At 44.9% G+C, this 20,517-nt stretch overlaps 1 protein-coding gene across 10 annotated transcripts in view; it reads left to right on the top strand.

Annotated features, from left to right (window-relative positions):
- The window catches only part of BNC2 (basonuclin 2), a 1,455,515-nt gene that overhangs the window by 850,251 nt on the left and 584,747 nt on the right, over positions 1-20,517 (top strand). The gene's annotated exons all lie outside the window — the stretch shown is intronic.

Raw genomic sequence — 20,517 nt, 5'->3', positions numbered from 1 at the left:
TTTTGGTGGGGTCTTGGGGGCTTACAGTCCATGCAAGTATCAGCTTATCAACTGTGATAGTATTTTTGTTCTTTTAATGGGTGAATGAATTACATCCACATTCATAGTTACAACTTTCAAACTAGCCATCTAAAGGACACCATCTTCTAAGGAAAGAAAACATAATAATCTGGAAGAGTATGTGGAGTCTCCCAGCCAGACTCCCACCCTAAGGTGTCCACCTTATGAAGTACTCCCTAATAGTCATCATTATGAGAGAATATACATAAAATAAATACAAATAAGAAAGTAAAAAACCAATGGTTCTCGCACTAACCCACCTCTACAGAGAATCCCTTGCCCTCCCGCTGCCCACCCTCCCCCATGACGTGTCAGCTTCCCATACATAAATTTTCCACAACTCAGGTGAATCATCACAGCAAGATAAGAAAAAATAGAGAACCCCAGTTTTTGCAGCTATTTTACTATATAAAGATGTAACAGAATATAATATAGTATGTTGCAAGCACTCAAATATATCTAAGTTTCTCAAACCTTCAATGAATCAAGAGACAAACATGTTTTTTCTGTTACATAGATCTTTTTGGACCCTTGTTAGGTTACATAATAGATGCTGGCACTGTCATATAGATATAGGGACATTTGATCATCTGTTGTTCTATTGTCCTTTGATACTCAACTTCTAGAAGTCAATATGGGGACAAATTAACCTCATACTGGAATCAACAATCCCTTTGATGTATGAGGCAATTATATGTGGAACATTGCTGCATATCAAGCCTCCTATGGATCACTACAAAAGCAGGCTTTTCTTGATTATGATAGGGATAGGTATGCAAATGATAACCCGCAATTTGAAAAATTGCGACCGCCTCAACTTTCCATTTTGGTGGGCACGTTTATGTGTAGGTTACAAATATGAAAAGATGAATGCAGATATATTAAATTGGTTGGGGGGCCATTGACATCCTTTGTTAATTCAATATAGTTGTCTTGTTTAAAATTTAGATTATTTTTATACATATCCAGGACAGGGTGGGTGGGGGGGGGGGATATTTTTCTGGTTCATTTCTTGATTAAATTGTTGGATGGGAAGGGAGGGATATTTATTTTCTGCATTGTTATTAATGAAATTTAAGTGCTTATTTTGTTATTAATGTATATATAACTAGTTTTTTAGCCCGTTACATTAACGGGTGCTAGAATAGATGTGTAGACTTAGGCATTTCTATCTCTCTTTCTGTATGTGTGTCTTTCTTTCTTTCTCCCTGCCCCCCTTTCTTTCTGTCTCTCCCCCCTGTCCAGCAGTAGCCCTTCTCCCTTCCTTTTACCTCCCCTCTGTCTAGCAGAACCCCTTTCCTGCACTCCCTGTCCATCAGTAGCCCTTCTCCCTTTTTTTTACCTACCAATATTCCCATTTCCCCTTTTACCTTTCCTATGTCCACCTTTTTCACCCCATCCAGCATCATTAGAGTACCTGTTGCATTGTTGGTGTTCCAATGTCTCCTCTGCCTTGGGTCTGGGCTGACTATTGTGGGCCAGGATTACCAGGGGTGCCCTGTAGGACAGGCAGGGGCAAGGGTCAGCAGCGGTGGGGGAGTTCTGGGTGGCAGCATGAGTTCACTCTGGTGTGGGGCCTCTGCTGGGTCACGGGGAGCTAGTGTCTGCTCCCATTCCCTCTTCCACAGCCGCCACCACCAACATGTCCGCCCAGGCGAGCCGCAGCGCTTTCTTCTGTGTGCAGCGCGCAAGCGTCGCATCGCGCGGCGGTGACGTCCAGGCCTCTCACTGCCACGTCTCTCCTGGGCCACGACGGAGAGGGCAGGGGGTGCTAGCGGCCGGCAGCCGCCGCTCTGAACCGCCTTTCGCCTCAAGCCACCGCGGCCTCCTCCCGGCAGCTGCCGCTCCGCACTGCCTTTGCACTGCCTTGCTGCGTCAGCGTCTAAGGAAACTTTGGCCGGTAGGGCCTTATTGTGAGGTGGAGAGCAGGGAAGCTTGTCTGGCGCACATGCGCACTTGTGCCGCCACATCCCGACAGAAAAGGGATCAGGGAACACGCAGCGCGAGTGTGCATGCGCACTTAGCATTTTATTATTAAGATTCACGGCACTTTGTATTAGCTTTGAAAATTAATAAAGATTTTTTTTTTAAAAAGAGTAGTGCTCATCCACACAAAAATAAGGATGGAGCATATACCATTATTTATGATGGCCGTGCTCTGCTAGATTCACATTGGCAAAGTCTTTCCCAACAGTACAGGTAATATGTGAGATAATAGGAAGAGGAACCTTCCCTTGAACCTCACCTTTTAATAAAGCACTGTCTGCTCACTATCTTGAGCAATAGTCTTAAATCCAACTCATAGAAGAGATATTCCTCTGGAAAAAGCAGACAGATCCAGTATGGGAATACCCCTCGTGCTCAATGATATTTGCTCTCCAAAGCAGTATAAAATTTCAGGATCATTAAATGAGAAGCATATAGCAAGTATTCTAATTTGGAGAGAAAGATGTACTTAAGAAGCAAACCAAAACCTCATAGATATCAGAATAACAAAAAAAATCTTGCAACCTTAACTAAAAGACCAACTCTTAAAGTTAAGAAGAGGTCCTTGAAGCTGGAAGTAGTGATGGTAAATTGTGAATGAATTGTTCCAACTCCCGTACTGCGTCAAAAAAGAATACTTTATTAGCATGTTGTACCATAGCATGGGTGGGATATAACAAAGAGAACTTTATTTTTCGTTTGAAGAGCTCGGTACACAATGGCACCTTGGCTCTGCGTCTTGTAGATGCTTGAGCTGAAAAATCGTGAAAAAGCAAGATTTTGTCATTTTTAAACTTCAACTCCTTTTGTGAGCAATATTTCTGAATAACCAGTTCATTGTCTGCATAGTTTAGAAGTCTTGGTTTGCTATCTTCATTTCTGTGCTGGTCCAGGCGATGAGCCCTTTCAATTGCTGGGAAGAGACTAAAGGGCATGGAGACACAGGGGGACTGGGTGGCGCGAGGGCGAAAACTGAGGGTATCATAGGGGCTACACAAGGCGAGGGGGATCGAACAGAGGCAGGGGCCCAGGAGGGGGCAAGAAAACCCAGAGGAAAAGCGGGGAAGTGGGGTGGCGGAAATGTGGGGAAGCTGAAAGCAACGAGGGTAAAGGCTGAGGGCAAAGCAGAAGTACAGGGAACAGGAGAGGCGGCCCAGGTGAATGCAGAGGTGGAGAAAAAACAACGGGACCTGCGGTGCTTATACGCAAATGCAAGAAGCCTCATGGCCAAGATGGGTGAACTAGAGGTCGTGGCCAAGGGGGAAGACCTAGATATAATTGGAATTACAGAAACATGGTGGACAGAGCAGAATCAATGGGATGTGGCGCTACCGGGGTACAAGCTCTACAGGAGAGACAGGACCCACAAGAAAGGGGGAGGCATAGCACTATATATAAAAGACTCTATCTACTCGGTCGGGATGGATATGGCAACGAAGGCAGAAGGGCTGGAATCGCTATGGGTCAAATTGCCGGGAAACAAGGGTGCAGACATAAAACTGGGGCTGTATTATCGCCCACCTGGTGCGCCGGAAGGAGTCGGACACGACTTGGAAGCTGAACTGAGACAGGAGTGCAGGACTGGAAGTGTAACAGTGATGGGGGACTTCAACTACCCGGGGATAGACTGGAGTACGGGTCACTCCAACTGCACTAGGGAAACAGGATTTGTAGAAGCTGTGAGGGACTGCTTTATGGAGCAACTGATCAGGGAACCGACGCGGGGGAGTGCTACTCTTGACCTCATCCTGAACGGATTAGGAGGGCCTGCAAGAGGGGTAGAAGTGGGAGGACCACTAGGCAACAGTGACCACAATGCGATCAGATTCACTTTAGAAAGGGGGACACCCATAGTAAGGAGGACCGCAACAACTGCGCTCAACTTCAAGAAGGGGAACTATGTTGCTATGAGGGAAATGGTGGGGAGGAAGCTCAGAAACATCTTTAGGATGGAGACTGTGGAAAGCGCCTGGACCCTATTCAGGGACACCCTACAGGAAGCACAAAAAATGTACGTCCCCAGTTTCAGGAAAGGCTGCAAGAACAAGCGGTCAAAGGACCCGATTTGGATCTCAGCAGAAGTAAAGAGGGCAATAAACGACAAAAAAGTATCCTTCCGGAGATGGAAAAAGGATCCAACGGAGGAAAATCACCAGGCGCACAGGAAATGCCAAAAAGAATGCCACCGAGAGGTTAGAAAAGCAAAAGGGAAATACGAAGAGGGGCTGGCCAGGGAGGCGAAAAACTTCAAGGCATTCTTCAGTTACGTAAAGGGGAAACGACCAGCGAGAGAGGAGGTGGGGCCGCTGGACGATGGGGATAGGAGGGGAGTGATTAAAGAGGATAAAGAGGTAGCTGAGAGGCTGAACACGTTCTTCTCGTCGGTTTTCACGAGAGAAGACACATCTAATATACCGGACTCAGAGGAGCTCATGAGTGGGGAACAGGCTGAGAAATTGGAGCACATAGAGGTAAGTAAGGAGGATGTCCTCAAACAGATAGACAGGTTAAAATGCGGCAAATCACCGGGTCCGGACGGGATCCACCCGAGGGTTCTGAAGGAGCTAAGACAAGAAATAGCGGGCACAATCCAGCATGTTTGTAACCTATCCTTGAGAACTGGAGAGGTACCAGAGGACTGGAAATTGGCGAATGTCACACCTATCTTCAAAAAGGGATCGAGGGGTGACCCCGGGAACTACAGGCCGGTGAGCCTGACTTCAATTATAGGGAAGATGGTGGAAGCTATAATAAAGGACGGCATTTGCGAGCACATTGAGAGAAATGGCCTACTGAGAACAAGCCAGCACGGATTCTGTAAGGGAAGGTCATGCTTAACGAACCTTCTGTACTTCTTTGAGGGAATAAGCAGTCGGGTGGACAATGGGGAAACCATCGACATCATTTACCTCGATTTTCAAAAGGCTTTCGACAAGGTGCCACATGAAAGGCTGCTTAGGAAGCTGTGGAACCACGGGGTGGGAGGGGATGTGCACCGATGGATAGAGCACTGGTTGTCGGGTAGACTGCAGAGGGTCGGAGTAAAGGGCCAATATTCTGACTGGCGGGGAGTCACGAGCGGTGTGCCGCAGGGATCGGTGCTGGGGCCGTTACTCTTCAACATATTTATCAATGACCTGGAAAAGGAGGCAAAGTGCGAGGTTATAAAATTTGCAGACGATACCAAACTGTGCGGCAGAGTTAGCTCCAGGGAGGAGTGTGAGGACCTGCAAAGGGACCTAGACAAGCTGGAAGACTGGGCGAACAAATGGCAAATGCGCTTTAACGTGGAAAAATGCAAGGTCATGCATATAGGGAAAAAAAAACCCGTTGTTCAACTACAAATTGGGGGGGGCATTGTTGGGAGAAAGCAGTCTTGAGAGAGACTTGGGAGTGCTGGTGGATGCATCACTGAAGCCATCTGCACAGTGCGCAGCGGCCTCAAAAAAAGCAAACAGGATGCTGGGCATCATAAAAAGGGGCATAACAACCAGGACGAGGGAAGTCATCTTGCCACTGTATCGAGCGATGGTGCGTCCGCATCTGGAATATTGCGTTCAATATTGGTCGCCGTACCTCAAGAAGGACATGGCGGTACTCGAGAGAGTCCAAAGGAGAGCAACGAAACTGGTAAGAGGGCTGGAACACTGCCCATATGCCGAGAGGTTGGATAGGCTGGGGCTCTTCTCTCTGGAAAAAAGGAGGCTCAGGGGTGATATGATAGAGACCTTCAAGATCATGAGGGGCATAGAGAGGGTGGATAGGGACAGATTCTTCAGGCTGAAGGGGACAACAGGTACGAGGGGGCATTCGGAGAAACTGAAGGGAGATAGGTTCAAAACGAATGCAAGGAAGTTTTTTTTCACCCAAAGGGTCGTGGACACTTGGAATGCGCTACCGGAGGACGTGATTGGGCAGAGTACGATACAAGGATTCAAACAGAGACTGGACGGATTCCTGAGGGATAAAGGGATCGTGGGATACTGAGAAAGCTAACCAGAAAATAAGTATAGAAACCCGACCAGGTCGTGCATGTGCAAGACCGGAGGGCTAGGACTTTGATGGGAAGATAGGACTCAATAGGAAACCAAGGTGGCATGGGGGCCCCTTCTGGTGATTTGGACAGGTCGTGACCTGTTTGGGCCGCCGCGGGAGCGGACTGCTGGGCAGGATGGACCTATGGTCTGACCCGGCGGAGGCACTGCTTATGTTCTTATGTTCTTAATTGTAAACATCCCAGAGGCCATTTCTCCAACATTTTTCTTAACTTCTGATCTTTTACCGTAATGAGTACTACAATACACCACAGATTATTGGTGCGGCCTTGATTTTCTTGGTCTTCTACTTTCTCTAACAATTTCTTATTGGCTGTCTCTAAGCTGTGGATTTGTTCCTTGAAATTGACAGCAAGGTCTTCCTGCTGCGTAATGTGGTCCTCGGCTCTTTGACTGTGGAATGGAGTTCAAACCCCTCTTTAATTTCTTTGATACGTGCTGTGTGCATTTTAGACCATTTGTCTTCTATGACTACAGTCAGATTTCTGGTCAGTTCCTGCACAGCCGCATCATGAAGAGTGAAGACAGGCTCACTGGGATCTCGATCATCTTGAAATCCTGAGCTTTGAGCTTCTCTTTGAATCTCCACAAAGCTTTAGTAGTTGTATCCCAGTTTTGCCCCGCAAAAGCATCGGCCTCCATGCAACTTGAACACCATGAGCACAGATATGGTGAAAATTTGATATGAATGGGGTCATTTACCGAAGAAAAAACTGAAATTTACTGTGAGTTCAGGTCATGGAGATGTATGTTCAGCCTGAGACTATCATGTGACCCCATATGTGGTCCTATTTATGTGGCTAACCTTGCCAGTTAAGTGCTGAATAATCGACACTTAACTGGACAAGTGCCAAATTTGTCTCCAGAACTCCCCCCAAATAACTGGTTTTGAATTTGGCACCAACCAGTTAAGTGCCACTGAAAATTTGGTTAGCCCCAAACAGGCAATTTAATTGGCCAGGAGTAATTTCTGACTGGTTAAGTGGCTCTGAATATTGATCCCTAAGATTTTAATCTTTATAATTTAAAGTTTTCTTGCTCGAGTAGCTGACAGTATTGCATTTTTATCCATTCCTTATGTGGTCCTCTTGTAATTATTTTCTGCATTTTACTTTCCTCATCCTTTGTCATGATGATATTTTGAAAATAATAGAACTTGTGTTAAAAACCTGTATTAAATCACCTTAATTTGCATTAGTGCACTAAACATGTTAAAACACATATTAGTACATCTAACCCTGCGTTTCAACCTAAGGCAATGAAGAGTGACTTGATTTTTTTAAGGTCACTAAAGGTTCTACAGGAGAATTGGGATGTAACTCCTACTTCCCTGATGTCCATCACACTGTGCTAACCAATAGGCTACGTCTCTCCTTTACAGGAGAAGTGTTTGCAGAGAGTTTTTGGAAAATACTTACACTAGTCTGTCATGTTTGGTTTCCCAGGTGTTTAGCTTTATCCTTTCTCAGTGGTAGAAATCCTGATTCTGTAGGTTCCTTGTAGTGTGTGGCTTGAAGAAGCTCAGTGAATCCAGTTGACTGCAACCTATACATGCCCAGTGCTACTCCCCTCCCTTGGCACTTAACACAACCAGTTTTGCTGTCACAGAAGAAACTGTTGAGTTTCGGGTTTGTTTTCAGCAAAAAGTTAAGATATGTTTTAATGTTTCTAGTTGGAAGCAATTACAGACACCACTCAGAGATGATTAAAGTTTTTATGAAACAAAATCGGATGAAGCAAATGCTTTTATTCAAACAGCCTGTGCAATTTTTTCTTATTGATCAGGAAGAAAGTAAAATAGAAATCTTAAATTCTATCCTTCATTTCTGTGACTACTGTGCTGTGCTACAAAAACCTGAGCTCTAGATCAGATATGCTAGAGTCTTCATTCCCCTGTGCAAAACTTCTATATTTATTTATTTAAAATATTAATCTGCTTATATACCTAAGCGGCTTACAAGTAAAATATTCACAGTGATACACAAAGTTTTACAATACATTATACATCACATTAAATAACCAGCATATAATAAAAGTGGGAAAAACCCTCTGTCAGTCTTAATTTTGTTTTGTTTTTGTTTTGTACCAAAGATTTACCAAACATCATGGGGCTCATAATTTAAAAAAAAAGTCCAAAAACCAGCCTAATTCGGTACTTGGACAATTAAAACCTGTTTTGACTATCGGTACTTGGACGGCCTGTCTTTTTGGACGTATCTAAAACTAGCTTAGGCCTTTTCACTGCCTCTGTACGCCCAGAGCGAAAAGGGCGTTTTGGAGGAGTGGATAGGGCGGGAGGTGTGTGGGATGTAGGTAGATCTAGACTTAGTCGTCTGGCAGCCATAATTTTAAAAGTTTGACAGGTTGCTAGACGGAACTTATATGTTTTGACTTAGACGAAATCAAAACAGGTATAGGTTCCAAATCGGGCCGCTGAGCTCATCATAGCTGCCACAGTCAGCTCAGTGGGCCAGGCAACAAGTCTTCCTGCAGCCATAACGATCATGGCAGGAGAGATGCCCAGTCTCTCCTGCCGCCACATCCCCCCCAATACATTGTGACAGGAGAGATACCCAATCTCTCCTTCTGCCACCCCACCCTCCTGAACCTCCTGCGCAATTGCGTTCTTCACCGGAAGGAGGGATGCCCAATCCCTCATGCCGGACAACCCCCCCCCCAAACCCCTGCTGGACTTCCCAGCTCCACCAGGGCCTTAGGCACCTGGGCCAATCAGATCCTAGGCCCCTCCCTGGTGCATCCCACAATGGGCATTTCGACAGGGTTTGGGGAGGAGTTGTCCAGCAGGAGGGATTGGGCATCCCTCCTGCTGCTGGTGAAGAGCGTGATCATGTGGGGGTTCAGGGGAGGGGGTGCAGCAGGAGGGATTGGGCGTCCCTCAGAGTGCAATTGCGCAAAACCCGGCACTTTGTCCGGGATTTGAAAAGCCTCTTCTAAATCACGTCGGGCAAGAGGAAATCCGCTTTACTGGCTTACATTGCAGATGCCTAAGTTCTTTTGAGAATCACACCTAAACAACTTATAAGGTCATCTCTGCCCCTAACCACACCTACTTTGACCTTGTCTGTGTGTGTACCTTCCCCCTATTCCTACTCCGCAATGCCCGTTCACCAGTAGGCCCTTTATTCTCTCACACCAGAAGCCAAATGCTGAAAAGTTACTTGATAACATTTATCAGTTGGAAGGGATCTGTTTATCTCTCTTAAGACTTTATCATAATGTTTCATTAGCCAAGACAAACATCCACTCTCCTTTTATTGTGCTGTATTCACAGATTGTTAGTAGAGCAACATTGATTAATTTGTGAGCAATATTACTCTGTCCCTTTGTTTTTTATTCTCTAAGCGGAATACAGGATGTCCGAGGCAGTACTTGGAGAGACCTCCTAGGAAAGACACTTGGGAGTTATGATTGACAAGTCGATGAAGCTGTCCATGCAATGTGTGGCGGCACCAAAAAGGATGAACAGAATGCTAGGAGTGATAAAGAAGGGGATCACGAACAGATCGGAGAAGGTTATCATGCCGTTGTACCGGGTCATGGTCGCTGTACATGAAGAAAGACACGGTACTACTCGAAAGGGTCCAAAGAAGAGCGACTAAGATGGTTAAGGGGCTGGAGGAGTTGCCGTACAGCAAAAGATTAGAGAAACTGGGCCTCTTCTCCCTCGAACAGAGGAGACTGAGAGGGGACATGTTTGAAACATTCAAGGTACTGAAGGGAATAGACTTAGTAGATAAGGACAGGTTGTTCACCCTCTCCAAGGTAGGGAGAACGAGAGGGCAGTCTCTAAAATTGAAAGGGGATAGATTCCGTACACACATAAGGAAGTTCTTCTTCACCCAGAGAGTGGTAGAAAACTGGAACGCTCTTCCGGAGTCTGTCGTAGGGGAAAACACCATCCAGGGATTCAAGACAAAGTTAGACAAGTTTCTGCTGAACCGGAACATACTCAGGTAGGGTTAGTCTCAGGGCACTGATCTTTGATCAGAGGGCCGCCGCGTGAGCGGACTGCTGGGCACGATGGACCACTGGTCTGACCCTGCAGCGGCAATTCTTATGTTCTTACTTTTAGCAAAAGAGGTGGTAAACATGTCAGTGCACAGTAAAGGAGCGAATAGAAGAGGCAAGGCAGCAAAGGCCAGTTGCTTTTTGTTTTGCAGTGAACAGTTGTGTTTATTTAACAGCACATTTCCAGGACTATGTGTGTATTTAGGGCCCGATGCCATAAGATAGGTGGCAGTAGGTGCCCTACTGCCCCCAACTTGTTTTAATTGGTGCGGTAATTGATCATGCCGATAAAATCCAATTCAAAACTTGTTTAAAAAAAGTAGGCATTGTAATTGCGTTTACGGCAAGGCACTTAAGTACAAAGTAGGTGTGGTTAGGGGCAGAAATGGCCTTAGAAGTTGTTCGGTGTGATTCTCCAAAGAACTTAGGCATCTGCAATGTAGGCCAGTAGAGCGGATTTCCTCCTGTCCAATGTGATTTAGAGGAAGATTTGTTAGTTCTTCTGGTGGTCCACAGCATGCATAAAATCCTTCTCCAGCACCAAAGCTCCAATGAGTCAATCTTCTTTCTGTCTTGATGCTGTTGTAATCCTTTTTGAGGTGCAACGAGTGAGCCATTGAATGAGATGGGTACTTGTTCCTGCTACGGAACAGCATAGCTATTATGCTCCAGTCAATAAAGAGACGTCAGTCTTTAGGATTAGAGGCGATTTCAATTGGCTCGTACAGACTGGTCACATTGTGGCAAAAAAGGTGGAAAGCTTGGAGACGCTTCCTCTGATCTGTGACTTGCACACTTTCACTCAACAAGTTCCACTGCTTGAGCCTAGACGGTAATGGAAATCTCTTCCTTGCCATTTTTTAAAAATCATTTTAGCCTATTTTACAAAATACTAGACTATTGATTTTATTGTTCCCCTTCCTTTTGTGTTGGTCATTCTCCCCATCTTTCTCTTTATACAAATTGTATTTCTGTCCTTTTCCATCCTGTATTGGGTAAGTTAATATTTGTCATTGCGTTTGATTGTTTGTAGCATTATTTGTCATTTTGTTTTTAACGTACTCTCTTTTTATACTTTGTTTTTATATTATGTAAAACCGCTTTGAATTTTGATAAGGCGATGTATCAAATTTTTAAATAAACCTGATCAAGACGTGGCCCTGAGGTCGGGGACTTCCAAAACCCAGAGAAACGACCGGGTTCTGGAAATCCCTCCGGACACCCGGACAGTACTCTAAAAAGAGGACATGTCCAGGTTTTCCCGGACATTTGATAACCGTAGGTTTAGCCTTTAAGAAGACTAAGCAGTTTTCTGGGGCGGCAGCTACTCGAGGGTGCAGCTGCAGTAAAAGCCTGACTAGTGAATGACATGAGAACAAATTTATCCTAGTCCCCGTGGGTTCTATCGCCATCCCTGTCCTGTCCCTATGAGTTCTGCCCCTGTTCCTGCCCCATCCCTGCATGCTTTGTTCTCATCTGCACAAGCTTCAAGCACTTATGATTTTAAAGTGTTCAAGGCTTGTGCAGATGAAGGCAGAGCTGGCAGGGATAGAGGTGGAGATGGATCCTGCAGGGATAAGGACAAATTTATCACTATGTCATTCTCAAGTCCTGACAACAGTCACAAAGGCTCATAAAATAATCAGCACATACTTCTACCTGCAGGGAGGATGTGTAATTTTCAGATGATCATCGACTTTTTGAGTGGATGTTCAAAATGGTTTAAACAGCCTGGAGAGGCTCCTTGCCATTTAGATCTTGCCGTTTGTCTGGGGCTAATTGGGTATATTCAGTGGTACTTATGTAGATAATGTTGCTGAATATGCCAGATTAATGCCTAAACTGAAGCATGCTACTTTGTGGGCAGAGTTTACACTTGTCTGGTTAAGTGTTAATATTCGGCACTTAATTGGATAAATAGGACCACATAAAACATAGTCTTATCTTTATCTATTTTAACTTGTCCGGTTAAGTTCTGAATATTACACTTAACCAGATAAGTCTTTATCCAGCTATGTACAGTACAACTGGATATTCAATACTGGTGGGGATACTGCCAACGATGTCCAAAAAGCACTCGCACTGGTGGTTGAATATTGACCCCATTACATTATGTATATGTAAAATGTATTTTCATAGGATTGTTCTGAAAGGGTTATGTTGTGTTTATCATAATTATCAAAATACCTGAGAAGAGTGCTATAGGGGTTTGTCTAGGGCACCTAATATCCCTGCACTAGCCAGTGGCACATTAAAGGTAGGAGGCGCCTGGGGCAGTGGTGCTGCCCCCCATGCACCCACTCCTTCCCATCCATCCATTCCACATTTGTGCTCTCCCTCCCCCTGTACCTCTTAATCTTTTCCAGCGCGAGTGGCTTTTATAAGCATGCTCCTTGCACCAGCTTTTGCACCACCTCCGATGTCACTTCCTGGCCCCGTGACCCAGAAGTGATTCAGAGGGGAACCAGGCTGGCAGAAGTAACAGGCAGAAGTTGCTCATGCTAGTGAAGATAATACGGAGGTACGGGTGGGGGAGGGTGGAGATGGGGGGAGGAATGGCGTGAGATTAGCATGGTGTGGCAGAGAGGTGCCAGCGCCTCCACTGACTTGGCACCTGGTGGCAGTCCACGCCCCCCTTACTACGCCACTGGCCCTGTCTGGCACTGCCCTTTACAGTGTACAGATACTATCAGGTAACTGCACTCAGTTCTTCACTATTCTAAATTTTACAGTAAATGCCATTGCTAGAACAGCACTATGCAACATTCTGATTGCTAGGCTTCTCTGTAACCTCTTAAAAACAATTCTCTGTCCCTCTGTAGTTCCATAGGGTTGGATTCTGTAAATGGCACTGTTATCGGTGGTCGCCTAATAAACACCCGTCAATTGCCTGTCAGTCATGCAATGGTGCCGTTTACAGAATCACTGAAGGTACCTTTTAGGATAAGGCCCTCCGTTAGTAGTGCAGAGACTTGAGCCAGAGACTGAAGAGATTTAAAAAGGCTTTTATTAAACAAGCATATATGCTGGACTTCTGGGCAGAACTGGCTGCATAAACAGAAGACCCTGAGAATTTCAAACACAAAGATTATATAGGGTCCTAACCAGTCCGAACCAGTTTAACCAGTTCTGACCAAAAGGTAGGAGCAAAGAGAAAAACAAAACCATAAATCCATCCTATAATCTATACATCAATGGCTAGCTAACATCTACATTCCTTTGCCTCCTGGCTGTACCAGGCACTAAGACAGATACATAGAACAGGCCTGCATGCATACGTGATTTCTCAGAGCAGTAAAATGGAGTCACAAGTTGTTCTTTGTACTAATTATGACCCACTGATCTAAAATGGACGTGATTTCATCTACACCGTGACCCAGCTATGTCAGCTAGCTAGGGATCCTTCATTCCCAACTTTTCTTCTGTAGGCTAGCTGACTAGCTGGGTTACGGGAGGTCAGGGCCATCTGTATCAGAGGTGGGGACTGGGTGATAGGAGGAAAGGGCCAGGACTAGGGCGGTGGTACTTTTGTCAATCGTAGTCCTAATAGTACGGTTAAGGGTTTTCAATAAACATGGTAACAGGCAAGGAAGAACACAAAATATGACAGAGAATACCAGGAAAATTATGGTGAGGGCTTTAAAGAGTCCCGGTTTGGAGGCCCAATCAGTCAGTGAGTTGAGTCCAAACATATCATCATCAGCCCAAGTAGCAGGACCGTAGACAGCAATGATGCGCTCCGGGGGCCAAGTGTCATCCCATTTACCGATTTCCAAACTTCTTTCAGGACGGGCCCGTTGATCGAATACTGGGACAGCCAGATGTTCTCCTTCAGATAACGGGAGGAGGAAGAAGGCTGGTTTGATAGTGCCCAGAACACAAGTGCCAGTCCAATTTGAGGGTAGAGTGGGGTATGCCGTTTTCCCACAGATCCAGTAGTATCCTTCCGGTGCAGCCCAAGGGGCAGAAGCAGGCAGGTTGAGGTAGACATTTAATGTGGTAGCATTGCCAGTAGTATTCCATCGTCTGGGTATTTTTAACTTAGGATCTCCGGTCCAATAAGTCCAACCGGGCTGAGAGGTGCTGTTTTTAGTCCATAAGGATTGGCACTGCAGGTGTCCAACACGAGTGGTAAAGGATGGTCCGAGACGCTGTATGCAGTGTTTTGCCAGAATGGAGTTTTTCAGAGGCCAGCTGGGTGCCCCCGCAGACATAACAGTTTGTCAGATTTAAGGTGGCTCCTATGGCTTCAGCGAACTGTATGAAAAGGTTGCGAGTGGTGTCAGAGGGCACAAAGTCTTGTTGGTCAAGTTTCATATGTTCATAAAAGTCAGGAAACACAATGCTGTGTTGTTCAGGGATCCGGTGTCTCTCAACGAGTTTGATGTGTAAGACAGTACCAGGGTCCGTGCCTTTACCATATATCTGTAGGCCCACAAGATAGCGAGCTTTCCGGAGGCTATCATCGAGGTTCCATTTAAACGGCTGTAGGATAGTGAAATTAAGTGGATTACAGTTCTGGAGGCCACAGTCAGAGGTAGTCACCACTTTGGATAATATGGCTCGGGTGGTAGGCAGTCGGGTCATACCCCAAGTAGCCCAGGATACACATTTCCAGTAGTTACAGTAGTAGTGTTCGGAAGACCCTTCACAGTGGGACGGCTTCTGTCCCGCCAGGCACATGTATTTATCATTGTGCATATATTCCCTCCTCCATGCCAGGGCACCACAACGTCCAAGGAAGGTGGGGTTTTGGTCCATGGCATGGCAAGCATCAAAGAGGACTGAGGCCGGGACATGGGGATTAGTGACCAGGGTTTGTTGAATCAGGGGGCCCTGATCCCAGACTGACCTGACCTCTATCCAAGTATCCCTATTAGTTGCTTTGGGGTCGAAACAGATCTGTGAATCTCCATTATTACATATAGAATATTCAACCTTGTTATATATACATACAGGGGTCACTAATTGACCTTTACACTCATAGTTAGTTTGAAATCTAATAACATTTTCCGTTTTGCCCCCATTGTCCACTAGTGCCACACAAGGGGCACACCCAGGCGTGGGAGGGGTAGGGGACATGGACAATGTTGGCAAGACGCAAATCACAAGCAGTATATACACAACAGAGTTCATATTAAATATCTTGACAGATCTCTGGATCAGACGTGCGTGATTACTCTTCCAGAGTGTGGGGCAGCCGTGTGATTTTCAGTTGAAGGTCCGTAGGCCCTTTTTCACAAATATACTCAGCAGCGGGCTTCACACGGCTGTAGTGAATCCAAGACTCGTGGCGGGACAATTTGACAGCTGTGGGAGAAGCAAGTAAGACAGTGAAAGGCCCTGTCCAAAGGGGTTTCAGCGGTTCTTTCTTCCATACTTTTAGCCACACTTGATCCCCAGGTTTGTAGAGGTGGACAGGGGTTGTAATTGGTAGCGGGGCTCTAGAAATGACCCAGTTCTGTAATTTCATAATGGTCTTTCCTAGCTGCTTTATCTCTGCGTCTGTGATAGCGTTCCCTATCTGTTCAAGAGACTCAGGGTCTGGACTGACTATCGGCGGGGGTCGGCCATACATGAGCTCAAATGGGGACAACTGATTGCGTTTACCTGGGGTACAGCGGATGCGAAATAGAACAGAAGGAATCAGTTTGGGCCATGGCAGGCGGCTTTCTTCTGCTGCTTTGCCGAGGAGGGTTTTAATAGTTCTATTGATGCGTTCAACTTGGCCAGAGCTCTGGGGGTGATAGGCCGCATATAATTTCCAGGTGATTTGCAGAGCCCGAGAGACAGCTTGTGTGACTTGTGATATGTAGGCGGGGCCATTATCGCTGCCAATCACTAGGAGCAGGCCATAGCGAGGGATGATGTCATGGAGTAAAACCTTTACTATTTCCCTACTTTTCTCTGTGCACACTGGGTAGGCCTCTGGCCACCCAGTGTGGGAATCAATGAAAACCAGGAGGTAACGGAACCCATGGGAGGGGGGCAAGTAGGCAAAATCAGTAGAGAGGACTTGCATGGGGTGTGAATCGATAGGCTGGTGACCAGGAACGGGGGATCTGACAGAAGAGGGGTGTGTCGGAGGCAAATGACACAGCGGAGCAGAACATGGGAGATGAGTTGAGAGAGATTCGGGATATAGAAATTCTGTCGGAGAAGAGTGCGGAGAGCTGGGTTACCGGCATGAGAAAAATCGTGTGCACGTTGGACAACAGTGAGGGCCAGGAGTTGTGGAACATACAGGAGGGGGGTGGATGTGTGGGAGGAGGGTATAGTAATCCATCCGGATGGGAGGGTGCAATGGCCAGATTGCTGCGTGGCCCACTTGCGCTCGGGGTCAGTGTACTGGGGGGAAAGGGAATGAAGGAAAGGTTGAGGGGAGGAAAGGGATAACAGAAGAGGGGGTGTGGGCGGACCTTGGAGGGCCGCCTGGCGAGCCAAGCGGTCAGCCAAGGCATTACCGCGGCTGATGAAATCACGGAGGCGACGGTGGGCCCGGCAGTGCATGATAGAAACTTTGGAGGGTAGCAAGATAGCATCCAAAAGGTCCAGGATGAGTTGGTGGTGTTGGATAGGGGATCCAGAGGAGGTGAGGAAGGAACGCTGGCGCCAGAGGGCAGCGTGGGCGTGAACAGCTAGAAAGGCAATTTAGATAGGAAAAAAACAAAAATGCAAAAAGGGAGAGAAAAATCTCCAAAAATGGCCAATGGTATAGTTGGTTTCCCCGGGGTACCCCACAAACCAAACAGATAGACAACACAAAGATTACAGGGCATAAACAAACATAGAAAACAGAAAAGGCATGGAACTTTTCTTCCAGCTGGTAAGGATTCAGAGCTGAACTTAGATCTGCAGAGAAATGCACAGTTATACAAAAACAAACGTCCATCATAGCACGAATCATAATTGTGTGCACACAGTGGCAAAGTAAAGTGCGATATAACACATGGCATAATAATAAAAGGCATCTATTAATGGTTACTGGAACGTCCGAAAGAGAAAACGTAAGAATGTGATCACTCTGGCTTGGTGCCCTGCCAATTACATTCATAAGGCAGACAGGGACGCAACTGCTAGGGTGTGCTTCAATCTTGAAAAATAAGCAAAACTTACTAGGTAAAGTAAGATACAGTGTACAATGTTAAATATAGAGGTATTCTGAAGTATGGCAATGTCAATTCAAAGGAAAAAAAGAAACATGTTAAATGTTAAGTGCAAGGTCATTTCAAGGTTACTGAAAGCAGAACATTGTCCTCCTTCTCTGGGTAGAAAAAGGCTCATTGTAACAGGTCCAGAACAGCTCTGTATGTATGACTGCGAAGACAAAGAAGAGACATTTTAACGTGACACCACCCCTGAAGTCACTTAGCCATGTTCCCTGCAGGCAGACCTGGAACCCTTGTCTGCCACCTGGGTCCCGCTACACTCTGAGGAGTGGGCACTGCTGCAGACTAGATGTAGCTACTTTAGTCTGCACTGTCCTTACATAATAACTACCCCCTTCCTCTGCAGTTTGAGCTACCAAGTTTATTTGAAAGGTATTTCTGTTTCCAATTGTATTTAGAATCTGATTGATAATAACACTTTATACAAACATGCATGGGAAGAAAGAATTCATAAAGAACACCAGGATAAAGACACAATACGGGAAAGCAAGGGAGACTGTTAACAAAAGAAGTAATCTCAATCCATCCGTTATCAATAAAACTCATTCATAAAGGAAAAAAAAAAAAGTTGACCACATTACACCGCTATTGATTAAGTCCCATTGGCTACCTATTAGCCACCGAATTACTTTTAAGATATTATTCTTGGTTTTTAAAGTTCTAGCTTTCAATGAGCCTCAATTCATGTCTAGAATGATCATTCCTTATTATGCCCCTCGTTCTCTACGATCATCATCACAAGACTTATTAACTGTCCCTTCCTTAAAAATTGTGGGTACAAGAAGAAATGACATGTTTTCTGTTACAGCGCCACAAACGTGGAATGCACTGCCACTTTACATCAGAAAAGAAAAAGATCTTATCTCTTTTATAAAACTCTTAAAAACTTTGTTATTTAACTTTGTACTTGTGTCTTAAAATTGTTTGTCCTCTAAAATATTGGTTTTTTTTTTTTTTGTTTTTTTTTTGTTCAGCGCTTAGAATGTTTGTATAGGCGATTCATCAAATAATAATAAAACTTGAAACTTGAACTTGAATTATCAAGCCCATGTTTAGCAAATATTTCAATTTTCAGAAAAATATGGATACTTAACCTCTATCATTGTTAGTCTTGTACTTTAAATCCCCCAACACTGGGATACAAAGGCAGGGATGTGCCCAACACAAACCCCACATGTCTAACAAACGGTTGCTTTTTTTTTTTTTTTTTTATTACCAGCAGACACACTTTGACAACTGCGAGAACACATAAACTATCTGGCTCAACTTTCTTTAAATTACTCACTGTCTGTAACAAATCCACTGCACGCAACATATATCTAAAATCACAGTCCTTATTCTCGTTCATCAGTGGGAACTCACATTCTTAATTCTGTCTTGATCCACATGCATTTTACCCTGTTAAGCAACTTACACTATCCTGTCTGCAACTTTCAGCAAAACAATCATGCTGGCTTGCTTTACCAACCTTTCCCAGGTTTCCAACCTAAATGCTATTTCCATCTCCCCGGGTAATTTCTCAACATCACCAATTTCTCGTTCTCTGTGTCTTGTCAGGTGTCCCCAGAGCTTTTGTTTTATTAATTTGACAAGTATGACAAAAAGTTGATTAAATTCCAAATACTAAGCCTTTGACAACAATAAAAATAAGGATGAAGAAAACAATAAAAAATCTTAGGGTCGCTATAATCGCCAGAAAAGGCAGTTGTAAAATATTTAAGCATGATCTGAAGGGGGTCGGTGGTGCTCTGACCCATATTATAGAATCTATATATGCACCCAACAAAAGTTCCAATTTCCAGAAACCAGAATCCTATATACCTCTCTGTGCTTCACAACGGATTAAGAAGTTACTAGACAGAAGAGGTAGAGACAGGATAGAGAAGGAATCAACTTCTCACTTACCAAGACAGGTCCGGTACCGGCACAACAAAACCAGGAGCCAGAAATCTCCACCGATTTGTTCCTTCTCGAGGTGCAATCCGTTGTCTTCGACGAGAAACCGTTCCTGGTCAACCACCAGGTTAATGCCGGCTATTACGGGTCTCGTAGAAGGCAAGGTTTGAAATCCTCCGAGGGAGACGATCGTGCCAAACAGGCTCAAGTCTGTAGATCAAGTCCCTGTTCGGGCGCCAAATGAAGGTACCTTTTAGGATAAGGCCCTCCGTTAGTAGTGCAGAGACTTGAGCCAGAGACTGAAGAGATTTAAAAAGGCTTTTATTAAACAAGCATATATGCTGGACTTCTGGGCAGAACTGGCTGCATAAACAGAAGACCCTGAGAATTTCAAACACAAAGATTATATAGGGTCCTAACCAGTCCGAACCAGTTTAACCAGTTCTGACCAAAAGGTAGGAGCAAAGAGAAAAACAAAACCATAAATCCATCCTATAATCTATACATCAATGGCTAGCTAACATCTACATTCCTTTGCCTCCTGGCTGTACCAGGCACTAAGACAGATACATAGAACAGGCCTGCATGCATACGTGATTTCTCAGAGCAGTAAAATGGAGTCACAAGTTGTTCTTTGTACTAATTATGACCCACTGATCTAAAATGGACGTGATTTCATCTACACCGTGACCCAGCTATGTCAGCTAGCTAGGGATCCTTCAATCACGACTTTTCTCAAAGGTAGGCACTGGAAATGTAAGCCAGGGTTTTAAAGGCCTACATTTCTGGCACCTACCTTTGACGAGAATTGTGTCTATGGAGGGGCCTTAGAACGCCTAAAGTCATTTTCAGCGTTATCCATGCCTACTTTGACCTTAGGCGTTCTAAGGCCCCTCCATAGATGCAATGAAGGCGCTGTTTTTCTAGGCACTGGTAAGCACCTCTGTTTTTAAAAATAATATTTTAATCATTTTTAAATGGCTTTTTCCACTTAAGAGACGCATCGATAGGACACCTACTAGCACCTAACTGAAAGTGCCATTTATAGAGTATGGGCCCATAGAGCTTTCCTTTTTAAAACATTTATTTTGTTTCTGTCACAGCAGGGAGGCAGAGGATGTAAGAAAAGTACAAAATTTTCTTCCAAAACTAATTTAGGGATCCTTTAACTAAAAGTGTGCTGAAATCTGGGCTTAACACAGTTTAATATGGGATTTTAGCTTGTGCTAAACCAAAATTTAACACAGGAGTTTTTTAAGGATATTTTTCATTTTTTTGAATTTCAGGTCACAGGCTAATAAATGTTTGCATTGGCACATAAT

The sequence above is a fragment of the Geotrypetes seraphini genome, chromosome 1 (assembly GCF_902459505.1).
Source record: "Geotrypetes seraphini chromosome 1, aGeoSer1.1, whole genome shotgun sequence".
Taxonomy (NCBI): Eukaryota; Metazoa; Chordata; class Amphibia; order Gymnophiona; family Dermophiidae; genus Geotrypetes; species Geotrypetes seraphini.
This window is presented reverse-complemented; position numbering and strand designations above follow the sequence as displayed.